Raw genomic sequence first — 22,658 nt, 5'->3', positions numbered from 1 at the left:
AAGCGATGTGTTTCACATTAAGCACCAGATGATTTTTCCATCTCTTTTATTAGATCCTCTAAACTCGAGATTAAAATCCCAAAAGGCACAACTCAGGAGCCCCATGCCAACACATTCACCAAGCTTAAGAAACCCACCCAGCTCAGAAAGGCATCTTGTAAAGCAGAGAGCAATGTGTGGGTGGCAGTTGAGCTTACCAGTGTCTGCTCCATTTGTTTAAACAATTGCTGCATGGCTGGTTTTGAATTTACAAGTATTTAGGATGTTTTGAGGTTCCCAGACTATAAATGCTGGTATCTATTCCACCCTCTGCAAACTTGGGCTAATCCATTGGCTCACAGAGTACCCAACGATTCAGGTGAGGGCAATGTTTTCTGCTGTTGTTCTGTTTCTTTGCTGCTTTTTTCTGTGAGATGGAGAATCCTTTAGACATGGAGTCTTTCATGCTATGCTTCATCCACTTGAACCTTTCCTTCCCAGACTTCAGGCATAGAAGAAAAAACCCAGATGTCTCAAGAAAAAAAAAAGCCCCCAAACCCCCAGCTTTACATGTACTTGGATCTTTCACTTTATAAAAACAGTCAAGCCACAACCACAAGATTTCACAGATAAGAGAAAAAATGTGGATTGTACTTAATTCAATATTATAAAGAAATGCTCTTACGGGGAGACGGCAAGCTGAGCCAAAGCCAGACCAAGACTGCTGACTGATCTGAAAAATGTGAATATTATTCACACTGGGACACCACATCTCATAATGCTCCATGTGTGCTATAGTATATAATTATGAAATGTTTGCATTAAGTAACTTGGGTGCCTAAATACAGATGTTCCTTATTGACATTAATTGGACTTGACATATCTTTGGCCTGCTTTATAACAGTCACCAAAGCATGCATTTCCACTTTACCGTACATATTCTAAAGGAGCTCTGTTCCATATCGAGCTTATTAACAGAGAAAAACATTAGTGCCCTAGCTATCCGTCATATATTTCAGGTAAAAATGCAATTGGTTTGCATTAGAGAGTGTAGTTTCTGGGGACTGACCACAAACATTAATTTCTGGTCTTTTTTATTTTTATTTACTGCGATATCTGTCCCCAAGACTTAGAAACTGATTTTTTCTTTCCAAAACTGTCAATGCATTGTGATGCCATTTGCTCTACTCTTATTACCATGTCTCAAATGTCAAGTTTCTGAGAGAGAAATAGAGAAAGAAATTGTTCTTTAGTGCCCGTATGAAATATAAATGTTTTTTCACTTGTTAGTTTAACTGTTCTACATTACTCTGCAGTGTGCCTCATTCTGGTATCTAGAGAGAAACCCTAAGTATTAAAGAAAAACAAGGGTACTCATATTTATGAACTTCACCTGGCCAGTTCAAAGCAGGTTCTCCAAATGAGAACCAAGAAGACCCATGGTTTCCTTTGAGATAACCTGCTTTAGATGTGCCACGCCGCTGAGATCCAGATCTCAAATTCTTCAGAATCCTTATGGAACTTCAGGTTTTAAGCAAACCTGTCTAAATAAGCTTCTTTGGAAATGAAAGATAGGCTTGTTTTTCACACTTTAATCTTCACTTGCAATGTTCAGCTGTGCTAGTGATGAGTGGGAGGTGTTTAAGGCGACGTTCATGTTTTTAAGTGATGAATACAGGCATGAAAATTTATTCTCCTGATATTTAGGAGAAACTTCTTATTCATATTGTTACAGGCAGTTCACAGATGAGGTTAATTACTTCTTTTAAAAGAGGTTTATGCAAAATCTTAGTTAAAACTGAGAAGAATAGAAATGAAAGCACACAGAGAAGAGAGCCTGTGATTTCATTTGGTCAGATTCCTCCTTCTAAGGGAAGTGGGCATCTTGTCTTTCTTGGACCAAATAGTGAAAATTATGGAAGTATATCTGCTTTCTGAGCCAAATTCAACTTTCCCAAAGCACATAATTCTTGTCTAAAAGACAAATACCTGCCCTTTCCCTTAACACTGTGAACTTGGTGCATTACAGGATCTCTTTGCTTCTGAAAAAAAGGAGTTAAATGTGGTTTAGAGATTTTTGTACAGACTGAGGACTTTTGTCTTAGTAAAGGAGTAACATTGCTCCCTTTCATAGGAAAAAGCCACTTTCCATTCTAAAACTGCTTGAGAAAAATTGGCTGCCGTTGCCAGTTAACACAATTCCAAGAATCTTCTGCTTGGAATATATATATTTTGGTTGCCTCATAACAATTTAAGCAAGACAAACACGAGATGAAAAGGGAGCTTCCCAAGTATGTGCAAACACTTATTATAAAGTGAAAGGTCCTGTGGCAAATTTTCCACAGCACAAGTCATTGTTTTGAAATGTATTTCAAGACTAAGCATATCTGATCACATCCAAGACAGGAATATTACTGTTTATGTCAATGTGAGCTGCGAAGAATACAGTCTCCAGATACAGCTAAAAACTGATGATGGAGTATTAGTATCTGAAAGGATCAGTGGACTGCTTTTGAAGTAAGAAAGAAAAAAATGATGTAATATTGAGCAAAAGACCAAATTCACTTCAAAATGCAGATAAATAATCTGATCAAACTCATTTATGCTTGAAGCTGGCTGCTTAACACCAAGGAGTTTGTATTTTTCGGCTGGTGAGATGTTGCTTGTAGCTGAGTGTGACATGAGTAATAAGACATTCTTTCTGTTTTCTATAGGCAATGCCAAATGGACAATAAATACCTGACAAAATAGAGCTCACCAGAGATCATTCCAGGAGGTTTTTGTCCAGGCATGTACATTATAACAAACTGATGCTCTGCTGGGGTCTGTCATTTATGATTTTTTTGAGTCTGAGTTTGCTATATTCGACCTGGTTTGTAATTAGCACAGTGACAATCCATAACTGGAAATATGCTAAACCTCAAAGTAATTCAGCTCCTCTCCTGTTCACCAACAGCTACTGAATGTTGATGGCATAGGTAAACAAATGCTCAGCTCCAAGCTAATTCCAAGTTTGTTTGCTCAAAAGCTGGTTGTCTCAGCCATCTCTGTTAATGCCAACAGGGCAATTGCCTTATCTACAAGAGCAAATAGTTCTGCAGCTTGTTGGCTTTTCAGCAGTATCTGGCTAAATGAAAATACACCTTACTTTCTCCAAGACTTTTTCCTCTCCTGTAGGTTATTTTAGTTGGTTATTTTTACCTTGAAGGTGATAACCACCAGCAAAAGAAATGAATAGATTGTCTTTCTGAGTGTTTTCATAAATAATTTTAAAGAGGTACAGTTAGGAACTGAGGGGAGATCCCCCCAGTAATATGTTAAGACCTTAAAGCAGCCCTCTAGTACCTAAAAGGGAGCTGCAAGAAAGCTGGAGAGAGACTTTTACAAGGGCATGTAGTGATAGGACAAGGGGTAATGGCTTTAAACTGAAAGAGGGTAGATTTAAATTAGACATAAGGAAGAAATTCACTAGGAGGGTGGTGAGGCACTGGAGCAATGAAGCTGTGGATGCCCCATCCCTGGAAGTGTTCAAGGCCAGGCTGGACGGGGCTTTGAGCAACCCAGTCTAGTGGAAGGTAACCCTAGTTTCTGGGTTGGAACTAGAAGATGTTTAAGGTCTATTCCAACCCAAACCATTCTATCATTCTATGATTCTATGAATAGTAGCACTGCTACAATGGACAGTCCTGTTCATCTCTAACACCTATCGCAGGTTCCAACTAGTTGTTTTTATACAAGTCCACAAAGGTAAAAAAGGTTCTTTAAGGCCACAATGAACTACCAACACATCAACAAAACGCTTCGAGTCTGTTATGTGAGTTTGCAGTAAACTCTAATTTACTTTCAGCACTAGCATTTCTTGTCAAAAAATATCAAACAAAGGAATTAGGAAACAAAATGCAATCTTTGCCTTCCAATTTGCTTATCCTTTCAAAGCACACACTGATACACCTTGCCCTCAGTTTTGCATATGTTCTGGGAAAACACCAGCAAAATTGGGTAAAGCAGGCAGATTGCCCAGAATTCCTTCCAAGTTTGGAGAATGGGTCCAAAAGTCTTTAAGTAATGAATCACCTCAAATTCTCCATAACGGCCCCAGCAGCAGTGCTCCTAAGCCAAGATGCAAGGTTCACCTCTCCTCGTCCTGCAGGAGAGGCACAGACTTGCAACTCAGAGGTGCCAAGAATCAGGAAACTAATGCATGTGAATTATAGCAAGATAAACTGGACCCATGGCTTTGAGAATGAAAACATATTGTAATTAAAAGATCAAAGGCAATCCAAATAAATCAACTCTGTTTCAAGGGCTGATGCCAGGAACAGGCTTCCCTTTCCATGGTATCAGCAATCTTCTTGTACATGCCTATCCTAAACTGTCAGTGCCCTGCAGGACATTATGACTTGGCCTCCACACCACGTGGCTGGGCAGCAGGATGCAGAAGAAAGGATATTTACTGCTTTTAACCCAGCTCTTGGTGATATTTTAGTATTGCCAGTGGATATTTTTCCTTGTAGCCACATGTCTTGCTGAGCACCCCAGACAGCACATACCTACAGGTGGGCAGGTGGGGTTATGTCAGAATGTAACAGAACAAAAATAGCAAATTATCAGTGTTTAAGCCATGGAAGTCAATTTATGACAGCTTGTTGCCAGGAATATTTGTACCAGTGGGTGTGCTGCTGGCTGTGCCCATTGTATTCCTTCACGCGACTGTTTGGATGGGAAAGATGGGCTTAAACAAGGAAAGTGCCTATAGAGCAAATAAAAGCAGACAACATTCAAACAGTATCACTGTGCTTCCCATGATCTCCTCTTTCAAAAGGTGATTTCCAAGGTAGACCTGCATCTCTGATTTAATGTGTCAGATCAGGCCTGTGCACCAGAAGGAATGACTGGTGGTGGTACAGATAAGCTGAGATGCTGCAGATCCTTTGTGTGGAAACGTGCTTCATTTGTGCCTTAATGCCCAGAGACAGGGAGGGTGAAAAGTGTTTGACTTTGGAAAATTTTGGATTCAGCTAATTACAAAATACAGTAAGAAATGAGTTTACTGATTGTCTTTATTACTCAGGAAGCCCCTGGGTGTATCCTGGGGATCTATCACCAACCAAGTTACAACTGTAATGACATTGTCTTTATTCCTGATAAAACTGAGACTGAAGGGACTTGAGGATGAAGGTAGCAAGTTGAGCTGGTATTAAAATGCTGTTGGTTTTGCAGGGCACCTTCCAGCTCCACAATTAGGCATTTGCTTTCAAAGCTACTTGCATTGCACATTTATTATTATTATTACTGTACCACTGTTCTCAATATTGAACACCTTTTCCCTTCGCAAGAGCTCTTAGGCACTTGAGAAACAATGGCAGTGCCAAGGAGGGCCTGTTTCTATTTTGGAGAGAGCTTATGCAGTGGAAACGAGGCCACTCACAGCTTGTCCATATATTGCCGGACAAGCCTAGTGAGACTTCATTTCCTGAAGAGATGAATCAGTGCAGCTCTGCAACATTATAAATGAGGTCATGGCAGTCACCCAGAAGCTGCAATAAGCTCAGGGTCTGAAATAAGGGCTTCTCATGCTCAGGAAATAGAAGAGGCAACCCACAAAGGTGTCTGTAGACAGACTCTCTACGGGACACCAGCTGGTGCATGACTTGACCAAATTATTCATTTTTGGGGCTGCTGTGAGTGATTTACTGCAAACTAACAGGGTCCCGGAGCTCATAATCACAACAAAAGACAGGGGCACTTTGCACATGGCTAGAGGCAGCTGCTGTAGCAGGATTTTTGCAAGCAAAATCGAGTCTGTCATTCAGAGATGCAAGATGTGATGCTGTCTCCACTGCTCTCTGTTCCAGAGCTGCCTGCTGTGCTTCACACTGACGCTCGTTGCCCACTCAGGCCCATGCAGTTGGCTGGAAAGGCTCTTAAAATGGCTCAAACAGCGGAGACTGCTGCTTTGAACCTGAAGCAAACAGTTGCCTGCAGTCCTACAGCCATTTCTATTCCAGTGTCAGGAAGGAAAGAAAAGTTGGAGCACCATTGCTTCTAAGGCAGCACAAGTTTTCAAAAACAAAAAGGGAGACTGGGGTGGGAGAAGAGGCTTCTTTTGGGAAAGTCTTGGAGGCAGCAATTTAAAAGGATATGGAGGGGACGTAATGTCTGTCTCTTCCTGAATTTCCAAAAAGGAGTCCTTTGTTGAAGGAGGCAAAAACCAATGATCTTCCAGCTTGTCTTACATTTTACCTGCAGAAATAAGCCATGTCTGAAAGGAATATAAGGCGCTGCCTTGTTCGATAGAGTAGCGGTTAAAGGATCCCGGGGAAGGCTGGTGTGGAGGTGGAAGGGAATGAGTATTATTATTTTTCTACATTTTTACCCCATTAGAAATTCCAGGTGCAGGTCAAGTGCAGCAGTTTATCTTCACCCCAGGGAGGAGTCTGATCTGTTGTCTTTGATCTATCTCGTGGTGATGAGTCTGATAATGTTTCCATCTGAGAGCACTAAAACAAGTCAATAAATAGCAAAGCAAGAAATTCCACCTCTGCAATAAACGAGAATGGGAGAAAGGGAGGGAACCTTGAAGTCCCTATTGTGTGAGGTTTTTTCCCTTAAGAAGCAGTGATGGGGGTATTAAATACGATTTCTACTTTAAAATGCTCTATCCAAATACTCTGCCTTTTAAGCGCCATTATACTTGATCAAAGGGGGTCCAAACAAGTACCATTAGCCAAGAGATCCTAGTTTCCGAATGTTTCCTTGAACTTCCTGCTGTTTGTTGAAGTTTTAAACTCTTCAGCCAGGGTCTGCATGTCAAATTGCAGAATGACAAATGAAATCAAGACTAAAAGGCTGTCTACAGACTGTATTCCCAATTTCAGTCTCAATTATAAACCACAGGCAAATCTATTTAATCTCTGAAGAATGGGGATGCTTTTACTTGGGCTGCCTCAGGAGCAGATCACAGAAAAATTGTGGCTCCCAGGGTGTCTGCTTGCCCCTGTCATAGGAGAAAAGGTGTTTGGACATGCTCTGCTTGGCTGGCCAGGGCATTGAATGGAGGAGGCCAAGAATCAGCTCTTGAAGATAATAATTTACCCTAAAATGCAACACAGAGGTACGCAGCTCCCAGAGGACTGGCTGCTCGGCTGACCCCTTGCAGAAAAGGGAGATCCAGACATAAAAGTTGCTTCTCCCCACTGCTGTTAACATCGAGAAGATGAATAAATGGTTCTTTATATCTGCCCCTCCTCAGGCAAGAAGTCAGGATCAAGTTGTGTTCTCCACGGGAGGAGAGTTAGACACAAACAATGTGATAAAAGCACACTTAAAAACCCCAATCTGTGTTAAAACAACATCAGTTGAGACAAAATGTTCTTGCAAGCGTAGTTTTAGTCCTCCTTCTAAAATAAGTTTATACATCTGACTTCTTAGAATTGCTAAATTATCTGGAGAAATTTATTATTAATTTTATTGAAGATGTTCTCCAGCCTCTGGATGTCTTCAGGACTCTATCTGTTTCTTTGATCTAACTGAACGTCTCAACTCCCAGTCCAGGATGAAAGATGAACAGTTTTGACTGGTTGGAAAGTTCAACTAAAAAGGTTCAAGTAGTTTCATCTTTTAATTTTTGGATTTTGACATTTCTAAATGAAAAGATTTAGTTCAATGGGGCCATGTACTAATCCATATCATGGGAGTCGTAGCTGAGTGACATGCCACAGCAAACTGGAGGAAGACTAGTACCTGACAGAAAATGCTTTACATACAGAAGAACATGACCAAGTGAGGACAATGAGCATCCAAACCGTATTCAGGTCCCGGGGGCAGCATCTCCATTCATGCAAAACCTGGCTTTGCCTGCACAATAGTTCAACCATGCAGAGCACCACAAGTTTCTGCTCCTTCCCTCTCTAGGAAGACAAATAAAACCTCACGTCAGCACGTTTGCATGAAATGGTGCAAAATGGAATAACATCCATTTCCTATTACACAATTTCTTTCTCACAAAAACACTTAAAATGCATTTTCCCCTCTCTTTCTCTTGCAGTTCTGGACCTTGTGCAAAGGAAGTCTGGACATTATTACTGTAAGTGTCTCCCTCAGGACTCAGACTTACAAGCATTCTCTGATCCCATGTAAACAGAATAATGTGTTGGACTGTTTATTTATGCCACACTCTAACTCACTCTTTGACATAAACCAGTTTCAAGTGTTTTTTGGTTTTGTTTGGTTTTGGTTTTGTTTTTTTTCCCCCTCTCCTCGTCTGGGAATCAAGCATCACCTGCAGGTTTCACTGCATAATTAGATAACAGTAATAGAATATTGGCCAATAGCTGAATAGTCGTGCCAAGATCATGGTCTTGATGAAAAGGCAACAAGGACTACCAGTACGTGTCACTGCTGCCACAGAAGGTGAACCTTGTGGTGTCTTCTGGGTAAAGATAGGAATCACCATTCCTTTATCTCCAGCCAAAATGGCTATTGTAGCAGATAAACCTTGTTCATGCTTAAAATAGCTGATCAGGATCCTGTATCGTCCCTCTATCTTTTGCTGATGCTGTTTTTCCTGTAGTTTCCTTTTTCTGCTGCTACTCTGTAAGACGGCTCTGGCTGTGAGGATGGTGGGTGTGTGGAAAAGGCAGAATAAGGAGGCACTTCTGAGTCAGCAAAGGCAACTCAGTGGTAAAAGCAATACTGAGAAGTAACAATTTGCTTACAAGGGCATTCCCACCTGACCTCTGGCAGAGCTAAATTGACACTGGAAACCGTGAGAATTTGTAGGGAGGGAAAACCCATGCAAATAATACCAAATGGTAACTAATACATTCATGATTTGGGGATATGGTGAGTGCCTGGCCCTAAAAATGAAGAGACGGAAAACACCTACATGTCTACAGAAGCTGAAAAGTACTCACTGGGCTTCTCAGGGACACCTAAGCAATTTAGACCTGTAACTCTCATGGATTTCAACATGCACCTTGGTTTCAACATGCATCTAAATGCGTGTAAAACTCCCCTCACAAATTTATCCAGCTGAAATTCAGATAATATAGACGAATAATTCACTTAGGTTTTTGTTTTGCTCAAGATCACGGAACAAAGGGGTAGAACGAGCAATGAGGCACATTCTCGTTTATATCCTGATAACCAAAGCACTAAAAGATGTTAACCAAGTATAAAATCTTTCTATTGCATCCTGTGGAGGCAGGAAAATTGATTTGTCTGCACCCAGATCTCAGTCCTGATCTGTTCCCAAGTAACAATGTATTTTGGGGGATTTTTTTTTTTTCCTGGGTGATTTCTGATTTTAATCACGCTGTACAATCATTCCCTGTTTCTTCGTGTTACCTCTCTTTTATTTCTCAAAAGGAAAGCAGTGGACAGCTTAAAAACATCAGTGAAGCAATGCTTATCCTGAGGGCACTATATTGACATTTCTTGGGGGACTGAGTGTTTGCAGTTCTCTGATAAACAGCCTTCGCCTTTCCCTTGGCAGTTAGAAAAATGGCAATAAAACTCTTCTTGGGCAATTGGGTGATAGGACCCAGAGCTCTTGCATTTACCAATGCAAGGGCCAGATAAAGCTTTGGGAAAAGAGAAAGATGATTTGTTAAAAAGGATTCAATATTGCTATTGCAGCAGGCAGGACGGGAATGATGTGCTCATCCTGGGCTCACAAGAAAGGCAGAAATTCCTCAGCAGCTCTGAGTGACAGAGATGACGAGAATGCTGATCCAGGACCTGGGTTATCCTGGTCAGTCTGAAAACATCAGTGTTTTCCTAATTTTATCCATGGGCTCAAATAACAAAAAAACAACAAAAACAACAAACAGATCATGCCCAGGCAATGATTATGAAGACTTCAGTTTGTAACTTTGAGTAGAATAAGCTCAGATCCCAGAGACAAACCAGATCTTGTCTTCAGAAGAGAGGTCAGACTGAAGCCTCTCTTTGCTTCATATAACTAGATCTGGGTGGTATCTGAATTCAAGCATCTTTGCATTTCCTTTGATCTCAGGACACAATTTTCAGGAGCTGCTGTATGTAGTACCTTACATTTTTTGATCTAACTTTCATTGTACTGCTCAGGCCGCTGATGAATCCATGAAGAACTGAGACCAGTGAACAAACTGCCAACAGCCTAAGAGGCACCAAGAGACTCTCTCTGAAAATGTTGCTCGGTGGACTTCCCCACCAGCAGATCAGGTCTTCCTCCCTCCTAAACACTTGGGCTTGGGTTGGAAAGTAAAAACCATCAAGGTGAACTTTTGTTCCTGCTGTAAATGTGCCTGTCTGACTTTCACCAAAAGTTTCATGATATTTTAGTGTTCTGGGTATGCTATGGAGCAGTCAATGGCTATTAATTCTGTTTGTTCATATGCCCTTTCCTTCATCTGCTTCTGTAAACATATTCAGAGCTCATAAAATGTTAATTAGGAATAAAATAAAATCAATAAGACAATAATCTGAACCTTCCAGTCCTTTTTGGCCCAGAGCACATGCTTGCTATTAACCATTTCCAGGCCATTCACAAACAAGTGAAAATTTACCAGAACAAGCACCTTATTCAGACCTTTTTTTACGATGCAATGAAAAGAGAAACACAGCCCAGTAAATCATATAATTAACACAAGCTTGGTGCTCGGCGTGTGAAATTAACCCAGGGAATAAACAAGCGGCTGGGTTAATCCCAGCAAAACTCCTGTTGTGCTCTGAGAAGCACTGGATGTGCAGGCACTGGGATGTTGCCTCTCCAGTACTGGGCAGGGTCATGTCCAGTGTTCCCTGAGCAAAGGGCTGGCTGAGCTGCAAGTCCTGGAAGATTTTCGGGACACCTGTGGATGTCTCCTGTCTTACCATATCTGTGGCATCAGGACACGGAGAGGCAAGATGGGATATTTGTGAATCAGCATTCAAGTTTCTGCCTGAATATGTCTGAAAATATGCTGCATTTGTGGCTTGTCTTTTAATCAGTTGGTACTATAAGGGAGGGTCCACCTCTTATTGGTGATTTTTGGTCAAGGTCAACTGTTCTGAATGAAATCATAGAACGCAATCATCTTCTTGGGGTCACTTGTCTAACGTCTTGAGCTTAATCTAATGAAATTCATAAATGCTGAACCTGTTTGTGGTTTCTCAGAAATATAGCTCATCCAAATAAAAATCTCAGTGTCCACTGGAAGTATTTGAAATATTCCAAACAGCCAATATCCCAAACTTCAAATCAGCCAGATTAGAGCAATATTTGGTGTGATAGGAACAGAAATTTTCTAGAAAGAAGAATATTTTGAACGATTGCTGTGAAGTTCTGTGAAGGAGCATCAGTGCATGCTGTGATGTGAAGTAACTATGTAAAGCATCAATTTAACCTAAAGATTTATCAAATGCTTGGACAGGCTGGGATGGTGATGGCTTGCCAGAAGATTAGTGGTTTGCTTTTAAAACAGACCATATTAGTCAGTCAAAAGTAGTAAACAGCTGGTCTGTAATTTACCTCACATTAATTGGATTCTAAAGAAAGACTTCTGACTAAAAAACAGGTTCCTGATTGACACCCATCATTAATCTCAGGAGAAGGGAAAACCAAGGAGAATTGTCTTCTGCTTTCCTATGCATGACTCTCCATCCACGGTGAGGGTGCAGTGAGCTCTGCAGCCCACGGTTATTCTAGTCCAACCACGACAGCAGAAACACAGCAGTGAAAGAAACAACATAGGGGCAATTTTCTTTTCTCATTACTCACTCCAGTCTTCCTTTGTGGACAAACTGCAACACAAGCAAGTATTCACCAGAAAGGTTTTAAAGGGTGACCAAATTCTGTGATGAAACATTTAATACAAAGTGGTTGTTAGAAATGAGGAAGAAAGAGAAAAGAAACCACACACATAACACGCATAAAATCCATTTCCAGAGTGAGTCAATAAATTTGAGAAGCCAAGGTTTCTACCTTGACATAGTTATTTGTTTGTCCTCTAGTGCGGCTCCTTATATGATGTCTTTACAAAGTCCAGGGTCAGTGGTGGAGAGAAGCTGGGATCCTGGGTTGCGTGAGTGCTATGTTGTACAATATAGACATTGAAACTGCTTCAGTCAGATGCCCTCCTAACCTGCCATTTTCAGCACAAAATTTCAGGTAGGCATTCAGAGGCAGAAAACAAGCCTGTGAGTGAGCAGTCGTTCTGAAGACAATTTTCTATATCTGTGTTCAGCTCAGTGTTCTCCTCAGCACATATACCCTCTTCCTTTGCATCATTTTTTTCCCCCTAAGTAGCCTGCTAACAGCTTGTCTTCAACAGGCTTCTAAAAACAGACCAAAGGGGATGTCACAAACTTGAGGCAGCAGTCATCACTTCATCTCCGACTGCCTGTTCAGCCTAGGCCATCTCAAGGAAAATAGTGGTGGTGGCCAGAAGATTCAATGTGCTCTTGGAAGCATATCAGGTGGCACAGGAAAATGAAAAGAGATTTTTGAATAATAGGAAGGTGTCTGCAAAATGAGAAGTGGTCCCTACTCGGAGGCTACACAGCTACTCCACAGCACCTACTTGGAACTGTGGGCGGCAGGTAGAGGTCAAGCACCAATAGCCGTAAGGTGATTTTTCTTTCCTTCCTAAATCTATGCTGGAGAAGATTGCTAGGAAGGACTAACTATAATCAGGGAGAATGTAATGGGGGTTTGTGAATGCAGCTTTCATTATGTCTGTCTAGGTCAGTGTGTCAAATCTCAACTGCAAAGCTGTTTCACTCCTAAACTCCACAGGCAGTTTCTTTTCAGTACTTCTGCATGACCCCTTTGAAGGTCCAGCCTGGTGCTCCCGCACAGCTGTACCTGCCCAGGGCACTGCTCATCTACCCACCCGTCCTGCTGCCCCAGGAATAGGGTTCACAGTTTGTGGTGAAATGGGCAGAATAATTTGAATCCTCTAAGAAAAAGAAACTCAACTAATTCCACTGCATATGTGATGCAAACTTGGATAGATACGATCACAGTGATGATTGTGGGTTTGTAAAACTCCAGCTCCTGGAGTCCTGTGATTATCTGAGAACTAAAGCTAGCATTAAAAAATAACATGAAAAAGTTTTCAAAGTTTGCAGAAGAGCTGTAATGTCTGAATAATGAATATTCATAATTCTGAGAGAAAACAAAAAGAATCCATACTGAGCATTTTGGAACTCCTGTCATTTTGATTTCTGGGACCCGTGCCATTGTGTTTTGTCACTTGGGACTGGCAGTGGTTGTATAACTCCCTTTCTCCTGCTGGAGTTCTCATGCAAAGCTATTATTCCTGACACAAAAAAGGTACAGAGTTGATTGAGATGTATGATTCCTAACTTGTTTCTAAAAAAGGGGCAAGGCATGATATTATACCTTTTAGAAGTAGAGCCTGCACTTATTTATAAATTAGAACTAATTACAGGTAACCTGTCTTTGGCGTAAGTAAAAAGAAAAATCCAATTTTCAAATCTTGGCAGATGTTTCAGTGTCTTCCCATTATGATCTCAGTTGGCTTTATCAAGTGATACCACATTATAATTAGCTGAGGTATATGCTACAATTCAAAGGAGGATGCCCAAGAGCAGAAGCTGAATCTGAAGGAGCCTCAAGCAAAGAAGCTAATAAATGATACTATTTCAATTAGGCAATTACTTGTGAAAGAGCTGAGAGAGCTGTACTGAAGACAGCATTTCTTAATGGATTGTTCAACACTCAGGGCTCTTGAGCAAGATGTGTGGCATCCCAGGAAAAATTAAAGCATTTTGCTCTCCTGGACAAAGAATTGTCACTGTATTTGAAATGTGTCTGAAGGGCACCCCTTCTCATAGAGAAGAGCTTGCTTAATTTCTTTTTAAATTCTTACAAAAAAAGAACTTTCTTAAACCTCCTTTTTTGGAGACAAAGTCTCTCTAAATATCCATATTACATATTTTAATTGCTTCCTGGCTCAAGAATAGTCAGTTTCCCTGACAAAACAGAGACATTTCTGAGGCTACTATAATATTCTGAAATATAAATCTTTATACATTCCACAGCGTAGTTCTGGGCTTTATAGGAACAACTTCTAAGCTTCAGAATTTTGAATGTCTCACACAAGATTAATATTATCGTAAGCCAAAACCAAACAAGTAGAACATCTTCAAGAACACTCAAGGGGCTGGAAAAAACTTGTTTCTCCCCTGAAATATGTGTCTTATGTACACGTACTAGTCTTATGTCCACCTGTGCAATTTTTGGCCCCAGAAACATGCAGACACTGTGGATGCTGGGAAAGCACCAACACCAGAGGAGTGCCCGCTCATCCCTTGCTTTTCACCACATCTTGATCGAAGTCTTGCAGCGATAAGATATTGCTGAGCTGTCTCTGAATAAAGAAGATATTTGACTTCCCATACAGACTTCATGCTGTACCACTGACACCCACAAAAAGATATCTCAGTTCATGACTCTACTATTGCTAGTGTTACCCTAATGCTTGTGGTGTTACTAATTATCATGGTTGTAGAAATAGTAGTAAAAAGTAACTGCATGTACTGGGTAAGGTCATCATGGGAGTGATGCTCTTGGTGCCTACACTTTTTTTAAAGCAGACCTTAACATTTGTTATTTTTATGTTGTTTTTCCCATTTAAAACTGTTGTTCATGCCAAATAATATGTTTGCTGCTTTTCATAGAAAGAAAAACTGAACGGGGACCACTGAGCATCCTGAGCGAGCTCAGTGGTGGCTGTTTGCTATAGGCAGCACAGTCATTGCATGTTCTTGTGCCTGGCAAAAGATCTTTGAGAAAAGCAGGAGGCTCGGCGAGGCTGGATGAAGCCCGTCTCGTTTGCAGATGTTTTTTTTGTCCAAGATAAGTGTTTGGCTGCAGAAGAGCTGCTCTGTGACGTGGCCTCGCTCTGCCGGAGCTGGACGCTCCCGTCTGTACCACAGTCCCGCAGTGACTCTTGCACACACATGCCAGCTGCGTGTTATAAATGCTGCAGGGATTTTATGAGGGTTAATTAGCACCTTACACACAGCTCTGAACGCCTTACAGAAAATACAGAGAAAGTGCAAAGCAATGTGTCTACATGGCTCAACTTTGAGCTCTGCAAACTCTATGGAAAAAGGGGGAGCATACAGATATTGGTTTAGAGTCCCTTGTGGGTTCTCTGAACTGCCCTCTGGAAACCCCTCCCTCGCAATCCTGACAGTATAGGGAGCCTATCTGAGTTAAGTACCTAAAGATAGATGACATAAATACTCCCTCTGCATCTCCTTAGAGGGAGACTTCCAATGCCCCTAAGCCAAAATGTTCTGTGAGATTTAACCTAAACTGAAATAAAGTCTTACTATTTGATGCTATAAAGCAAACATGGCAGCTCTTTGACAAGCCTAGCAATAGGTCAGGCTTATTTGCGGAGAGGGAATGCTAACATTAGCTTGTCTCTGTAATATACTTCTTTGTAAACAGCCACTTTTCCAAGCTGATTGCATTTGAAATGCTGCAAGTTCACTTGACCTCTGTTCTCTTTGGGGTTAAGTACATCCTTGGGCTAGAGTTTAACACAGCACTTTGGGAATGTAAAGACTTAGGGTGCCTTTGGCCTTTCTACGAGCTCCATAATCTGCTTACAAGCTCGTCCTGAACTTTGACCTTTTGGAAAAACTTTTGCTCCACTTAAAGAGGGACATTCTGGCTCTGTCCTGTGAGAGATGGAGAGATGAGGAAATGTGCTGACTTTTGAAAGTTAAGGAGACAGAGAAGAGGAGCAAGACTTTGCTCGACTGCAGAAGCTCTGATTCCTCTAATCACACAGCAATTAATATCTGTGACCCACAAAACCCACAAATCATCAGAGTAGGTCAGTGATGGAAGCCCAAAAGGGCACAGAGGGCCAAGATCTGTTCCCTGCTCCCAAAGGTTTGTCTCTAGATGTCATGTGCTCTCAATGCAGCCCAAGATAAGCCTGTATTTCCCAGCAGATGTTACAGTCCATATGCCTCAGCCATTGCCTTTCATACTGGCATTTCTCTTGTTACACTACCTCCCTTTCTCTGGTATTGTACAGGAAACATATCCCAGGTTTCCTAGCACTGCAGAGAGAGGCACTTATGTGGGAAATGGAAAACTTATCTTTCTTTGCATCTGACCACAGAAGTCATGTATATCATGAATCCTCTCTCTCACATCTGCCCATCTGGACCAGTAGCTTATTGCCACAAGTTGGGATGCGAGCAACTCGTTTTGCAGAGAAATGACTTGTGCTGCTTGGCTGGTGCTGTGCTACGTGCTGGAAGGTGCTTCAGGATACTCCCTTACGACTTGGAGAATGATAAAGAAGCAGTCCTGAGACATGAGAGTAATCTTTTATTTTCCACATGCTTTTTGTTGCTAGGGATTCACCTCACATTTTCTCAAACTTATATGACCGTATTTCAGCTTGTTACTGGTAATAGACATCCTGAAACTCTGAAGTTGCCCAGACGGAATTTCTAATTCACACACACTTTTGTATTGAAATACCACCAGAATGACAAAACCCAGAGAACATTCCTGAGACAGTTTTCATACTATGACTATAGGCTGTGCTCAAGAACACATGTAATCCTCTTACCTATTTGTGCAGTGGGAAAGCTGAGCATGCTGCCTGCTGCATCACCAATCTGAATTGCCTCCTGCATAGTGTGTGTCTTCTTTGCCATTAGTGACATAATAGAAGGTGGAAAAGCATAAAATGATTTTATAATCACTGTTATTTACTTTTATCCCTGTCTGGCCTGGAAGCACACTTCATGGACAAATATTCCACAGACATGTCCAGGTAGAGACCAGAAGGCCTTTGCCCAGGAGACTTTACAAGCTGTGTTGTCCCATTCTAGTACTAAAATCCCTTTTGACCTCTGGGCTGAAGAATTTGATGCAGATTTTTTCTTTTGGAGATTAAAATTTGGAAACCCACAACCCTGTTGTTACAGCTGGAGCTAGCTACAGCTATACTTCACATCACTTCTGTTTTCCATAGCATTTGATTTCTTTTCCCTCCTTTCTTTATATCATAGCCAGGACAGAGCTCAAAGAGGGTACATGCTGACTATATGGAGCATACTGGGTAATAGAGTGGACAAAATACCCAGAAAACCTTCCTACAACAGGTCCATAAGAATATGTTGATTGGCAACAAGTACAGTTATTATTGCAGTCTTTCTCACTTATTCTTAAATTATCGAAGATAAGTTTTTACACATCTTTTAGGAAAGCACAGATTAGAACTGCATCCCATGCTGAATTATATCTTGTGTACAGAAACACGTCTGTAATGCTGGTCCTAGAAAATGTACAGCCCTGTGATCTACAGTTCTGCATCACAACAGTCCTGACAGGTGAATCCTTGGCACAGACACCAATATGAAAGCTAAGAATGTTTGAGATGGTCTGCATCGAAATCCAAACCTTCTGTCTACCCTCCTCTTAGTATGTGGATGGTCTTCTTGGATATTATGAACAGGGACAATATTCGTGGGATCTTCTAGACTGTCCAAAAGGCCCCACTGATGCCTTAGAGCTAGTTGTCATCATCTTCCAGAGTCATAAGGAGGTCTGAATTCTGCATTATGTCGTTTGAGTATAAACCTATCCAGAAGACACAAAATTAGTATTTAAAGCCAAGAAAAAATCACTTCCACCTAGTCAAAAATCAGTGTTCCACCTATAAATTAGATGCTGGTTCCATCAGATGTTTTCTATCCACCTCTGCTAAGTGTATCTGAAGATAGAACATATAAAATAGAATTCATGTATTCCATAAGCTGCCTGTACCTCCCTCTTTTACAGGAGATAGCCTACAGGAGTCTGGGGGGGTCCAGGAAAAAGAGAGAAAAATAATTTATTACTCTATATCAAAAGGGGGCAGGGCAATATTTTTTTTCCCTCCCCAGGATGGCAGACATATATATAATGTATAATAATTATTATATATTCTTCTAATACGGCAGTACAATGTTGTCTCATTGTTATTTTTCAAGCCTCAGCTTCTCATTTATCTTATTTGGTGGCTGGTGAAGACAATTTCTAGGCAAAGTCATGGAGGCCCTGGCCAAACTCAGCAGTGCAACTTTCCACCAGCAACCAAAGGCTAAGTATTTCCACCAATTTCCACAAGAAACAGCTCTTCCTGAGGCACAGGCCATTCACTTTGCAAAAGCAATGGTGGAAACATTTTTAGCTGCTAAGAATCTTTGCCAGAAGCCTGTGATGAACAGGTCCCAATAGTGTCTATGGTTTGGCTTGGCTTCGTTTTGCTAGCAACACTCCATTTTCATTTGTCTTCATTTGGTTTTGGCTAGAGTGCAAAATTCTAGATATTTTCCAAAACTCTTGCATCTTACAAAATAGCCAGACATTTTCCTCAAATAGTCTTTTGTACAAGTAGAAATGACAGTATGGTTTTAGAAAGTACCCCTTAATATCTTTTCAAGTAGAATCCTCACATTCTTCCCAATTACTCTTGCGATTCATCTTATTTGTTTCTTGCAAATGTTTCTAGGAGCTGCTGTTGAGTGAAATATATCTGGGAAACATACCCTGAGAACCTTTTCACAGCTACTCGATTAGAGTTTATGCCCCTCCGAATTTTGAGATTTGTTTTTTTCTGTTTATTAATGCTTGATCAGAAACAACTTTATGTTTGACCATGAACAACCAAGCATCTAATAGTTTCAAAGCCTACTACAAACAAAACAATGGAGAACTATCCCTGTCTACAAGATTTAAGTAATTCTGGGAAGTAAACACATTTGTAAAATATCGAGATCTACAAAATGTTAGTTCATGATCCCTGCAAAAGACAGGACTAGCAAGGAAATGGTGTGGTATGAACCAAAGCTATGGAAATCTCCACTACAAGTTCTGAGTCACTATTTTGTATTTTAAAGAGTGGGAAAATAATTTTGTCCAATCAGATCTACAGTCAACGCTACCATAAGTACTTTGCAGTACATCAGTTAGGTTTTCCCTTTAGTTTCTAGCTGTTATATGAAACACAAGCCACCGCTAACATCATCTTTTCTTGCCAAAACCTAGATCCCCACACAGGGAACACACCACATTTAGCTGAAACGTATAAGATCAAGCATCACATTCCCAAAGCTGACTAAGGAGCCTTGATCTCAACTTTATGCTAAGCATCTAAATTACTTAAATGGCTTGGAAGATCTCAAATGTATGTGCTCAATTAATCTCAGATTGTCAACCTGCCCCATGGCAAAGCATATTTGGCACCAAATTTGTTGAAGTGACAGGGCCTTTGGTACCAGCTTTGTTTCCAAGAGCCAGGGAGCAGAGTATGTTAGCAACAACAAAAGGTGAAATATCAAAGGTTCTTTAGAGCTAGCAGCTTTAAAGCTTTCTCATAAAGCTGTCCTGTGACCCTCCAGACAAAATGGTGATGTTTCAATCATGTCATTACCTGAGGCAGATTTAAATTTTTTTTAATTATTCTTCTGCTTTCAAAAGGCTTGTTTTTAAGTGGGAGGAGAGGAGGCTGAATAGTGGAAAGGGTGTGTGCAGCCGTACCATGAAAAGTACATTTCAATACACATAAATACACCCAAAAGCTTGATATATTTTGCAACATCCCAGACATTGGTGCTCCTGAGGAGAACATAGAAGAAGAGCAGCCCTAAATCAGGTAAATACCGCAGTAAATCAGCTTCAGAAGGGAGAAGAGAGGAACCATAGACTCTGGTTCAGTCAAGTGCTGGGAGTCAAAAACCAACGGGTGAGATGGGAACTTGTTTTCCCATTCCACACTGGTGTGAAGCTATTATAAAGAATTCTTGCTCGCTCGAAGGGCCTGGTGGCATTCACTTTGGGTGAGAAAGAGAGACAAATCCAAATTGTTCTTTCTGAGCCTCAATTTCTCCCACCTGCAGCAAGGATTTTTCTCAATAGGAAGAATTATGCCTGGTTAGACAGGTTGTCCCTTTCCACAGAAATTTTGCTTTCAAGAAACCGGCATTTTCTCACAAAAACTACTCCCTACAATCCCCAAGTCAATACACCTCCAGTATCAGTCAGAAAACAGGTTTTCTTATTGTATCTCTGGCTTTGTGATTTCCAGCAAGTTAATTTAATCACCCTTGGGTTTCCCCAGTGATGAAGAACAAGCAACAAAAACATTCACTTACTTCTTCGAGGTCCTGAAAAAAATTTACTCTGCAAATTAATGCAATTTTCATGCTCTTAAAGTTAGTTTTTCCTTAGATGAAGGGGCTGAAACTGGGGCTGAAAACATAAGCTCTGCCTCAAAATTTTGCCCCAAACTCAGCAGAACGTTGTCCAGCCCACATCATTATCTACTGGTGAACGGGAGCTCGCGCACATCCCAGTGCAGCCCTGGCGTCTGGCAGGTGTCCAGCATGGAGCTGCCCGCAGAGCAGGGAGCACACGGGGCTCCTCCGAGCTTGTTTCTGTTCTCATCGTTTCCAAAATGATGTGTTTATAATGCCTTTCACTGGAGGTTTTGTTATTTTAGGTACTTATTTTTAAAGAAAAGCAGGGTGCCCTTTTTGTTAGCATGGTAACGCTGTATTTAAATTATCGTTAACGTGAATGATGCTGCTGTTATGCATCAGTCCACAGCTAGAAGTGCCATCTGTGGCTGGGCTGTGCTCACTGCAATGACAAGAGGAGGAATTATCTACCTTGAGTACACAGCTACAAGCTTTAATAGCTCACAGCTGTTCTTTAAGGTACAGAAATTACTTTATACCCAGTTTATTGAAATACAACAGAGGCCTAAATCCTCAAAGGTATTAGCAGTTAAATCACCTTGAACTCAGCTAGAGTCAAGCTCTTACATACTGGGTGAGCCAAACATCACACAAGCACCCAGAGGAGAAGCAGAAAACCAACTTTTTTGGCTAGTACTTCAAAAACTCTCACTGTTTTTGCCTCTCTTGAGCACGTCTTCTGCTTAGCTAGTACCTGACCGTGGACTTAGGGCTAACTAACTCCTGAGCCAGCATTCAAGAAGAAAATGCATTTGTGTTTCTGCACAGATTGTAGAGGAGCTAGGAGGAAATTCCACATTTCAAGAGAAGTGTTGAGCTACCTCTTGAAGCTGCCCTTGGTTTGGTTATCACAGCACTAGGGAGCGGTGGAAGAACTGTCCCAAGGGTGGGCCTGCATCAGGCTGGTGATCAGAGCAAGGACAGGGGTGGCCTTGTTTGCCCATCCGCTCCCAAATATCTGCAGCAGATTAATTGAAAGAAGGGAAACTATCTGGGAGAATATGAAGAGATCCGTGTTTGGCTGTTGGCCCATTAAACTGCGCTGTGATCCCCCAGAGGAGAACCACAGGTTTCCAACTCTGAAAATGCCCTTAGGATTCAGAGGACCTTACGTGCTGGATGGGAGAAACTCATTTAATGGAAAGCAGCATGTCCATCTTTATCTCCTGACAGCCTGTGTTGTTCCCTTCTTGGTCCAGAAAGGAGAAGAGAATTCAGGATGACAGCAAATCTCTTTTCAGGATGGTTATTTTTGAAGTTCAATGGGATTTTTTTTTTCTTTTTCTTTATTTTTATTTTCCCTCTTGGCGTGTGACTTTTTCATGTTGAACTAAGGGGGTCTAATGAATGGAAAACTGAAATCGGAGGATTTTCATTCTTTAAGGAAATTAACCTCATTTAAAGGAAATGAGTGTTCAGAGGCAGAAAAGAAAGTCATAATTTAAATGATATCAGAAGCTGGTTTTCCTTATGTAACATATTATTAAACAGTGGGGAAAAGCTTTCACTAGGCAGCCTCAGGGAGCACTCAGCAACTATAAAGAGGGTTCACATGCATGGCTCTAATATGTTAATAAATTATGCTAATTACAAGCAAGGGATTAGAGAAGGGGAAATCAAATAATGGCGCAGTAACTGGGCCTCTTTCAACTTAATTTGCAACATTGCCTGTCTAGGCTCCTTGTTGAGTTACCAAGTTTGTTTTCTTCTTTCAAAGACTCTGAACTCCTCTTTTGTCCATGGGAAGATGGTGGTGTCACCGTAAAGAGATAGTGGATGAAAAAATGAAGTGCGAGGGGAGCAAAAGCGAGAACGAACTCTCTCCCTGATGAGTTTCCGATGACAGAGGGCTCAGAAGAGACGGCAGAAATCCCGCTGCGTTTGCACCGTGCCAGCCTGGAAACCTGGTTGAAAAATGTTGTCAAATAGTATATAATGGATCATGTTCCATTTCTTTTCCTTTCAAAGCCTCCGTAAGCAGGAACTTCACAGAGCTGCTGGAGGAGAGCGTGTGCCCTCAGCTGCGAGCTCTTACTGTCCTGATAACCTTTTATCCCTTTGGCTCATAGAAAGCGATTCCCACCTTTCAGTTATTTTCACCTGAACGGTGCTTTTCTCTAAGATGCAGCATCTCTTTTCTTATTTGGAAACGGAGCCATTTGCTTGCCAAGGGACACCCTTATATCATTGGGAAAATAAATTTGATTGACTTCTTGGTGTCTTTTAGATCATTGATCTCAATTCAGTTGATAGATGCCTTCCTCAGCTTTTGGAGTTTTTTCCCCTTCTTTTGCCTTTCATATGAACATCTCAAGTGGTTTGTCAACTCTGTTTACCTTTTCCTGTGTGATTTGCTGAAATTTATAACAGGAACTAATTAGAACAAATAAAAGTTAAGCAAGAACGTG

General features: G+C 41.1%; 1 long non-coding RNA gene across 1 annotated transcript; it reads left to right on the top strand.

Annotated features, from left to right (window-relative positions):
* The first annotated feature begins 278 nt into the window (after positions 1 to 278).
* LOC135575384 (uncharacterized) lies at positions 279 to 22,658 on the top strand. The gene is made up of 3 exons (XR_010466006.1): positions 279 to 358; positions 8,027 to 8,065; positions 21,968 to 22,658. It is a non-coding gene; the product is annotated as an uncharacterized LOC135575384 (long non-coding RNA).

Source organism: Columba livia, chromosome 14, assembly GCF_036013475.1.
Source record: "Columba livia isolate bColLiv1 breed racing homer chromosome 14, bColLiv1.pat.W.v2, whole genome shotgun sequence".
In the NCBI taxonomy this organism is placed as follows: domain Eukaryota; kingdom Metazoa; phylum Chordata; class Aves; order Columbiformes; family Columbidae; genus Columba; species Columba livia.
Note: the sequence above shows the minus strand (reverse complement) of the source record. Positions and strands in the feature narration are given on the sequence as shown.